Here is a 10,427-nt window from a genome sequence, read left to right as displayed (position 1 = left end):
ATGTACGGGACGGGCCAAAGTTGCCGATGAATATCGCTACTTTTCCTGTTATCGTATTTTTCTCTGTTGACTCTCCGGAAGGGATTCAATCATTCTAGAATGTTAAAAAACTATCTCAGCACCTTTTTGAGAACCCCTTTGCTCTTTAGTTTGTTTAATTGCAAACGTGCCGTCTCGTCTTGCAGACGGCTTGGAAGCGCGGCAGCCGGTATGAGAAATTGGTCAGCCACACACTGCTACCAACCTAACAACGATAATAACCTAGTTCAAAACGATGTTTTGAATATTTCAAACGATGATAATTGTTGATCTAAGATAAACTCCCCCTGTGGGACACTTTGAAGATGTTCAGTACGAAATTTGGGAACAATTGGTGATGTAGTTGCTGAGAAACGTGAGCGTGTACGCTACAGACTCACAGACGGACAGACAGACTCACGACCAGTCGGTTTTTGGAGCGCCCAAACACGGCAAGGGCTTCGCTATCGCTCAGCCAAACTAGGTAGGTTTACGCCAGACCGCGTCTTGTCGTAACAGGCTTCGCGATGTCTCGCGGCCTGTTCCTCCAATCCGCGCCTGGCGTACCTAAGGGAGGGTGGGGCACCTAGTGACAGGGGCACCTAGTGACACAGGGGTGCCCTGGCCACCCTATGGCACTTTCAGACACCTTGAGGTGGCTAATCTAAAGGTCTTGTGCTGTGGAATCATGTTCAAGTGAAAGTGATACTTTGAACAAAATATTTTAGCCCCTAGAATAAAAGCAAGAAAATAATAACCCAAAATCACAGATTTTACGACTTTTTAACAAAATGTTTTCTCGCCATTCTTCCAGTAAACGGCACTGCCGATCGTTCTGGCACTTATAATCAATAATAAGGACCTTTAGTAAGTTGTTTTCGCTGAACCAGCTCAAACATGTGATTTCATTTCCTTAATATCAAATTTTGAACGAAAATGAGCCCCCGGGGCAGGTAGTGACAGACACACTCTATTTACCGTATTTCAACGATTTCAACGTTTCAAAACATCGATTTGGCAACCGCGAAGTAAATTGTCACCGATTGTCACACAACGAAACATAAATGAGACTACTTTTAACGACAATGTCGTAGAACATTGAATTTGATTGGCAATTTAGTAAAATGCAGTTTCTTGGGGAAAATGGCGCCGTTCAGAATGGTTTGATATTTAAAAAGCTTAAAGAGTCCAAAACGGATAGTTTTCAATTAGCTTGAGCGTCGCTCTATGCTGGTAATGTGAGGTACATGTCCTGTCACTAGGTGCCCCGGGCTGGGGCACCAAGTGACAAGTGCAGAGGTCTGCGGGAAGCTATGTAAATAATAGAAATAGGTGTTGTCAAAACGCCACAACATGTTATTTCGAACAAGGAAGGATCAAAGCAACCTTCTGAGGTGTAAGTAGATTCATTTCTCGCACAGTATCGAAGTGAGTGCCAAAATCCAAAAAGTGTCACTAGGTGCCCCACCCTCCCTTACCTTGGCCTGCGGAGCTAGCCTGCCTTCGGCAGGCATTGGCTTGTCCATCGTCGGCGACTTCTTACTTGTTGCACATTGGGGGGCTCGGCCCCCCAGACCCCCCTGCATTCTAGATAGAGTTGTTTCATCAACAGATATCACGATCTTGACCCTTGTTATGTCGAGGCTGGGGGGCTCCGACCCCCAGACCCCCTTTTCTTCAAGACAGAAGTAATCTGCCTGCAGAAGACTCGATTTTTCGCCGTTTTTTAGGTGTTTTTCGGCTATAAAAACTGAACCACGTGAGCTAGGATAGTGAAATTTCGCGTGTGCCGAGCCAAGAACATACCTAATAAGCCTGCAAAATCTCAGCCAGATCGGCCGAGCCGTTCAGGAGGAGTAGTGTACACACACAGACAGACAGACAGAAAAAACTTTTCAACCGCACTGGAGTACAAGGTAGGTTTACGCCAGACCGCGTCTTGTCGTAACAGGCTTCGCGATGTCTCGCTGCCTGTTCCTCCAATCCGCGCCTGGCGTACCTACCTTGGCCTGCGGCGCTAGGCTGCCTTCGGCAGACAATGCTTGTCCATCATCAGTTACTTCTAAACTGTTGCATACTAGGGGGCTCCGCCCCCCAGACCCCCCTTCATTCTAGGTAGAGGTGCTTCATCTACAAATTACACGATCTTGACCCTCGTAACTTTTCAACTTGTCGAGGCTGGGGGGCTCCGCCCCCCACACCCCCCTTTCAACCGGACAGGAGAAGTCTACCTACAGAAAACCGATTTTTCGCCGTTTTTTAGGTGTTTTTCGGCTATAAAAACTGAACCAGTTGAGCTAGGATGGTGAAATTTCGCGTGTGCCGAGCCAAGAACATACCTAATAACCCTGCAAAATCTCAGCCAGATCGGCCGAGCCGTTCAGGAGGAGTAGTGTACACACACACACACACACACAGACACACACACAGACAGACAGACAAAACTTTTCAACCGCACTGGAGTAACAGGCTTCGCTATCGCTCAGCCAAACAGGCTTCGCTATCGCCCAGCCAAAAAGTGACATGTTATATGACATGGCCTTTGTTGGGACGGGAACAGTTCTGACGGAGCTCTCATGCATCTTAAGATTTCTCATGCATCTCCAGATTCCCCACGAAGTTCAGAAAGACAAAGAGAACCATCGTACAAATTTTAGGTCGTCCAGGCATTAAGTTGGAGGCTTGACTGCAGAGAACGATAAAAAAAAACAATAAAATGTAACAAGGTAGGTTTACGCCAGACCGCGTCTTGTCGTAACAGGCTTCGCGATGTCTCGCTGCCTGTTTCTCCAATCCACGCCTGGCGTACCTACCTTGGCCTGCGGCGCTAGCCTGCCTTCGGCAGGCAATGGTTTGTCTGCCGTTGGTTACTTAACTTGTTGCGTGCTGTACTGGGGGGTACCGCCCCCCAGACCCCCCTTCGGTCTAGATAGAGTTGCTTCATCTACAGATAACTCTATCTTGACCCTTGTAACTTTTTAACATGTCGGGGCTGGGGGGCTCCGCCCCCCAGACCCCCCTACCTTTAAGAAACAATTGATCTGCCTGCAGAAAACTCGAATTTTCGCCGTTTTTTATGTGTTTTACGGTTATACAAACTGAACCAGTTGAGCTAGGGTAGTGAAATTTCGCGTGTGCCGAGCCAAGAACATACCTAAAGAGTGTGCAAAATCTCACCGAGATCGGCCGAGCCGTTCAGGAGGAGTAGTGCGGACACACACACAGACAGACAGACATACAGACAGACAGAAAAAACTTTTCAACCCCACTGCACTCTACCAAAAATGTCCTGTAAATGCCGTTAATTTATTATCAGTTTTCACTGTAGGTCAATTCACAGCGTTTACTGTGATCTGCTCACGGGATTCACTGTGATCTTGTTCGCGGTGTTCACTGTGATCTGGTCCCCAGTAAACACTGTGAGTTTGACGCCGCTGAGCACCGAAGTACAGCAAATCAGGCTCCAATTCACGGCGTTTGCTGTGGCCAGATCACAGTGAACACTGTAACCGAGATCACAGTGAACGCCGTGAACTAGTTCACAGCAAACGCCGTGAATTGCATAACAGCAAACATTGGTAATAAATTAACGGCGTTGACAGGACATTTTTTGTAGAGTGTGGAGTAACTGGCTTCGCTATCGCTCAGCCAAAAATCATAGATATTGGTCCTAAAAACACTCGTGCCAAACCGCATAGCTCTATCACAATTTGCAAGGTTGCTGCGAAATATGGTGCTTAAACTCACTATCCAATCCGCGCCTGGCGTACCTACCTTGGCCTGCGGCGCTAGCCTACCTTCGGCAGGCATTGGCTTGTCCATCGTCGGTTCCTTCTTTCTGGATGCATGCTGGGAGGCTCGGCCCCCCAGACCCCCCCTCATTAAAGATAGAGTTGCTTTATCTACAGACAAGGTAGGTTTACGCCAGACCGCGTCTTGTCGTAACAGGCTTCGCGATGTGTCGCTGCCTGTTTCTCCAATCCGCGCCTGGCGCACCTACCTTGGCCTGCGGCGCTAGGCTGCCTTCGGCAGACAATGCTTGTCCATCATCAGTTACTTCAGAACTGTTGCATGCTGGGGGCCCCCCGAGGGGTCCATCACTTCCCAAAATTGTGTACAGTGATTGGAGATGAAATTGATTGCACTGATTGGAATTGATTGTAATTGATTGGAAATTGATTGGTCCAACAAATAAAAAAGATTGGGGGAAAATTTTTTATACAGGAAGCAGATGAAGGGGAAAACTCGATTTTGACCATTTCTTAGGACAAAAAAAAATGTTAGGAACAACTTAAACTAAACAAAGTAATTTTCAGATGAAAACAAGTTCAAGAAGCGTAAGTTAAATTTTGAGATGAACATCAGGAGTGTCAGGTACTGCAAATGGAATTTCTGTGACTGAAAATAGAGTAATCTCAACTTATAGTGGAATTTTGAGACATGGTAAGTGGAACTATGGTGAGGTGAGCAGAAAGTGTTGGTTCCTCTGGTGCATTTATTGGACTTAGCTCTTCTTTCCGTTTAAGTTCTTAAAATGAAAGGGGGTCAGGTGGCCTTGATTCTAGCTTTTAACAATCGATACATAAAAATACAGGTTGATATATCTCCTCACTGAGAAAACCTAACAAACTATTTTGGGCCTTACAAAGAAAAGTAGTTTGTATGACAAAGTATTTTGAGCATACGTAAGCTTACAAAGAAAATACTTCGTAATTTACGAACTATTTCGTCGTATAACAAAGTATTTTAGTTTGTTATATGTATGCTCAAAATACTTCGTAAGGTTTTAAGAGTGCTATTAAAAATATGTTCAACGGAGCATTTTAACTTTGGTTAAGTTGATTCCATTTTCCGCTAAATTGAGAGTGTCAAAGGGGTCAAGTTGAATTATCTTGTTTTAGAAGTGGATTTTCTCCTTAACTACTAGAAAATGAGTCAAGTAATTTGGTAATGATGCAAACCATTCTAAGGTACAAACAATAATAGAATAAAAACCCAATTTAAGAGATAAGTAGAATTATTCCCTTCTTCCGCTTCCTGGATCAAATTACATTACCAACAACGAATGCTGATCAGGGATGATACCCAAACCGAAACGATACCAGGGCCGTTACGACAACAGTTTGCTCATATGACTGAAACGCAAAAAGTGTAGCACCTGGAACCAAGGGAAGAGCTTTTCCTTGTTGATCAAGGCGTACCGGAGTTTTGTTCCCATATGGGCCAAGTCCAAATTCCGCTTCCCTGAGTTTTGTCCTTTTTGGGGCCTAAATCAACAAAACTCAGGGAAGCGGAATTTGGACTTGGCCCATATGGGAACAAAACTCCGGTACGCCTTGATCAACAAGGAAAAAAAAGCTCTTCCCTTGGTTCCAGGTGCTACACTTTTTGCGTTTCAGTCATATGAGCAAACTGTTGTCGTAACGGCCCTGGTATCGTTTCGGTTTGGGTATCATCCCTGATGCTGATGCCCTCTTTTCCAAAGAAGATTTTTTAAAATCAGTAGTACTGGCAAGAAAACTTCATTGACAACGGCTTATGTTGTACTGCCTACCTAAAGCAGCTCCAATGTCAGGTTATTTACTTAAACTGTAACGATTTTTATCTTGATTTAAGTGATTGCGAACGTGATTGTAGCTGATTTAACGTGATTGGAAATGGATTGGAAACGATTTTAGCGATTGGAATGATTGGAGGTGATTGGAATGATTGGAGATGATTGTAGATGATTGTAGATGATTCGAATCACGATTGTTTTTTTGGGTGTACAGTGATTGGAGGGAGTGATGGACCCCTCGGGGCCCCCAGACCCCCTTCATTCTAGATAGAGGTGCTTCATCTACAAATTACACGATCTTGACCCTTGTAACTTTTCAACTTGTCGTGGCTGGGGGGCTCCGCCCCCCAGACCCCCCTTTCTTCAAGACAGAAGTGATCTGCCTGCAGAAAACTCTATTTCTCGCCGTTTTTAGGTGTTTTCGGCTGTAATAACTGAACCAGTTGAGCTAGGATAGTGAAATTTCGCGTGTGCCGAGCCAAGGTCATACCCAAAAAGTGTGCAAAATCTCACCAAGATCGGCCGAGCCGTGCAGGAGGAGTAGTGCGGACACAAAGACGGACGGACAGACAGACAGGAAAAACTTTTCAACACCAATGGAGTAACAGGCTTAGCTATCGCTCAGCCACACTGACAAAAATGTACGGTATTCGCCGTTAATTTATTAACAGGATTTGCCGTACCGGGTGTTTCAGAGAATACACGACAGTCTGATGGGTTGCCTACCGCTCAGGCGGAGCCGCTCCGCCGCCAGGCGGCCGCAGCGCTCGGCGAAGCCGGTGGCCGGACGGGTGGGGGAAGGTGGCGGTGGGTGGCGAGGAGTGGAGTGGGGCTGCTCTCTGCCGCGCGCTGTCGAGGGGGAAGGCGTGGAAGGGGGCGTAGCGTTGCGTAACGAGCAGAGCGGACAACAACAGAACGTTTGTTTACTGTTGTCAAAATGGAGGCAGCCCACGCACGCAGCCGCGAACCCGTGAGGGTAGCCGCGGACCCGCGAGGGAGGACGCCGTTCCGCGAGGGTGGCCGCGGACCGGCGAGGGTTGCCGCGAACCCGCGAGGACACCAAGGGTGCAGCTTGAGAGGAACCGTTAGATCTCCCACCACCACCACCACCTTCCCCCACCCGGCCGGCCGCCCGCTTCGTCGAGCGCTGCGGCCGCCCGGCGGCGGCGGAGCGGCTCCGCCTGAGCGGCAGGCAACCCATCAGACTGTCGTGTATTCTCTGAAACACCCGGTACTTAAAAGTACGGTGTTTACCGTACCTAGAAGTACAGCGTTTACCGTAACCATTGAAGTACGGTGTTTGCCGTACCTAGACGTAAATCGTTTACTGTACCTGGAAGTACGGCGATCACCTTCAATTGTACAATGCACTTGTCAAGAGGCAGTCATTTCTTGACATAAAAGTCAATTTAGACGATTTTGAAAATGTATTGAAACTCTTTGGAATTGAATTCAACGTGAGATCTTTTCATCTTTACGTTCAAAAAGCCGCTTTGAAATCGAAGGGGATGTTCTGTTATATTTCTAAGGGGTTTGAGTGAATTTTCAAAGTGGTCCAAATCAAGATCTTCTCACAGAAATGGATTTGCCTCGTCAAGACAAACAAAAAATGCCAACGCATGTCATAGGTTTGGATGAAAATGAAAAAACTATTCACCTATAAACTTAAAAATATGTTCAAAAAATGACCTTTTAGGTTCTTTTAAAGCTCATTAACGTTGTCATTTCCTTGACATTGTTTGTCTTGTCGAGACAAATCCATTTCTATAAGAATATCTTGATTTGGACCACTTTGAAAATTCACTCAAACCCCTTGGAAATAAACAAGACATCCCCTTGGATTTCAAGACGGCACTTTTACCGTGTTTGTACAAACAACGGGAATCGTCGTACTTCCAGGTACGGTAAACACCGTAAGGGAGTATGGGGCGATTTGTAACGGGCGATTCGTAACAAATGCGTTTATTAATTAAAGTGGAGGGAGCAGAGGAAAATCTGAGTATGGCCCCTCTTACGCTTCAAGTACAGGGTCCTTGAACAATCGATGCGGATGTGATCGGTGCTCAGGTATAGTTTTGGAGGGCGTCTGAAATAAAAGGTACACCGAAATTTCGGCAAACAGGCAAATCTTTTATTTTGAGTTCTAGGAAGTTTCTGTCTGAGGCTCCCCAGGTATGAATCACCATCGAAGTACCGTTGGGGCCTTGAAGCGTGACCCCTTTACAATGTAAACACGTGGCATAAGTTGCTTTTACTTTGTCCAGTGATAGTTAGGGACGGATTTCTTGCGTAACAGGCATTTGGGGTGATTCGTAACAGACCCGTATAAAAACAAGAATTGAAGTAGTTTTTGCTGTTTAATGCCTGAATTATTTCTCGAATCATCTGCTGTTTTATTCCAATACATTTTCAGAGCACGAAATGCATTTTAAATCAAGTTATTCTATGCTTTCCTCTAAAATAGAAAAAAGTGAGGTTAGGTTTGACATAGCTTATCAGTTAATGCTGAGGCGGTCAACGGCAGCTTGTAATGTAGATTTTTAGACGTCTGCAGGACACCCGAAGAACAACTGGTGGAGGAGATAACATTCCTGACGATGTTTCATTTAATGTGTAGGATGTTATGAAAAGCCCCATGGCTGTTACAAATCACCCCATGCTGGGGCGACTCGTAACAGCATGCAAGGGTTTGGAAAACGTCTTAGATTTCAAAGATTACGGACTCCAGATTGATCCAATGGAGCTGCACAGTCTAGATGAAGGTCCAGACTGCTCAACTGGCACAAGTTTGACACCGATATGCAGAATGTCCTTAATTTTGTATAGAGAATTCCGAAATCTGTTACAAATCGCCCCATACTCCCTTACTTCCAGGTACGGTAAACACCGTACTTCTTAGTACGCCAAATCCTGTTAATGAATTAACGGCGAATACCGTACATTTTTCTCACAGTGTACACAACATCCGTCCCCTCTTTTCCAACCAGCGGAATGGCCTATTGCCTATTACGGCCTGCTCTTGGGTTCTGTATGGTTACCGTTCATGGCTTACGTTTGGGGCCGGGCACTTTCGCGGGAAACCAGGGACGTGTTTCAAGAGTAACGCTTTTAAATCCTGCGCGACGTCGTCCATGACGAAACAAAAGTCCCCTATCGGCATGACCAGGTAGTGCTCTCTCCACCCCGACACCGTATCCCACTTGGAGAAGTCGAGAATGAGCTGTCAATTTAAAATAACGATCAGTAGAGCCTTTTAGTCACTGCCGAAGAAAGATCAAAAGACGCTGTCTATGTGGGAAAAACAGGGTTTTCGACAAAGGTTGTCCTAATCAAACCAAACTTCGTTTTTGAGTTCTCCTTGACCCAAAGACATGTCAAAAAAAATTTGAAATTTTTTCGACAAAAATTGTCGAAATAGGAATTATTTTTTTATTTTACTCAAAAGACGCGGCAATTGGTTTTGAAAAAAAAAATATTTTTTTTTCAAAGGTCAACTAAGGAGGAACATTTTGAGTTGTGTTCCATGTCCTGGTCTTGCTTAGTTTAATTGATACCCACCATTTTACGTTTCGTGTTTTCTTATTTTTACCTAAAATATAAAAAAAATGCCCCTTTGCCAGTCAATTTGATTATAACTAGAGTCAAACTGAAGATATTTTATCTTTGTGAACCTCCTTCCATGCCTAATACACCGCCTGGTTCCCCAAATAAACACAGTGTGTCTCAAAATACCATAACGGGTCATTTAACATTACATTTTTGGATAAAGAGCACCGTGTCTATTGCTGGAGCAGTAGAGCAGCCCAACTATTTGTCACTGAAACAAGATTATTATTTTTATCCACTTGTGAAGGTTAAAGATTAAAACGATTCGTCCCTCACAAGTGGATAAAAAATGATAATCTTGTTTCAGTGACAAATAGTTGGGCTTCTCTACACTCTAAATGTCTTACAATGAAATTTGACCTGTGTTATTCGAATGTTACAGTGAATTCGGCGCAAGCATAATACGAAGCAATATTCCTTCGTAATACGAATCTTTTTAGCTTTTTCATTGTAAGATACAAAGAAAAACCTTCGTAATACGAAGGAAAACCACCTTCGTATTATGCTTGCGCCATTTCCTTCGTAATATGGAAAATTTCTTCGTAAGACATTTAGAGTGTACTGCTCCAGCAATAGACACGGTGCTCGTTATTTCAAAATGTAATGTTAAATGACCCGTTATGGTATTTTGAGACACACTGTGTTTATTTGGGGAACCAGATAGTGTATTAGGCATGGAAGGAGGTTCACAAAGATAAAATATCTTCAGTTTGACTCTAGTTATAATCAAAATTGACTGGCAAAGGGGCATTTTTTTTATCTTTTAGGTAAAAATGAGAAAAACACGTAACGTAAAATGGTGGGTATCAATTAAACTAAGGAAGACCATGGGACACAACTCAGAATGTTCCTCCTTAGTTGACCTTTGAAAAAAAATTTTTTTTTCAAAATCAATTGCCGCGTCTTTTGAGTAAAATAAAAAAATAATTCCTATTTCGACAATTTTTGTCGAAAAAATTTCAAAATTTTTTTGACATGTCTTTGGGTCAAGGAGAACCCAAAAACGAAGTTTGGTTTGATTTGGACAACCTTTGTCGAAAACCCTGTTTTTCCCACATAGCGTCAAAAGCAAACAAAACCAGCAGCTGCGCGCTCCCTAAAGGCGGTCATAGATAAATTCCTAAAAGAACGTTACTTGTAGCTACACAGAAAATGGAGGCTTAGCACACTCTAAATGTCTTACGAAGAAATTTTCCATATTACGAAGGAAATGGCGCAAGCATAATACGAAGGTGGTTTTCCTTCG

Source organism: Thrips palmi, unplaced genomic scaffold (genome assembly GCF_012932325.1).
Source record: "Thrips palmi isolate BJ-2018 unplaced genomic scaffold, TpBJ-2018v1 HiC_scaffold_3, whole genome shotgun sequence".
NCBI classification, from domain to species: domain Eukaryota; kingdom Metazoa; phylum Arthropoda; class Insecta; order Thysanoptera; family Thripidae; genus Thrips; species Thrips palmi.
Note: the sequence above shows the minus strand (reverse complement) of the source record.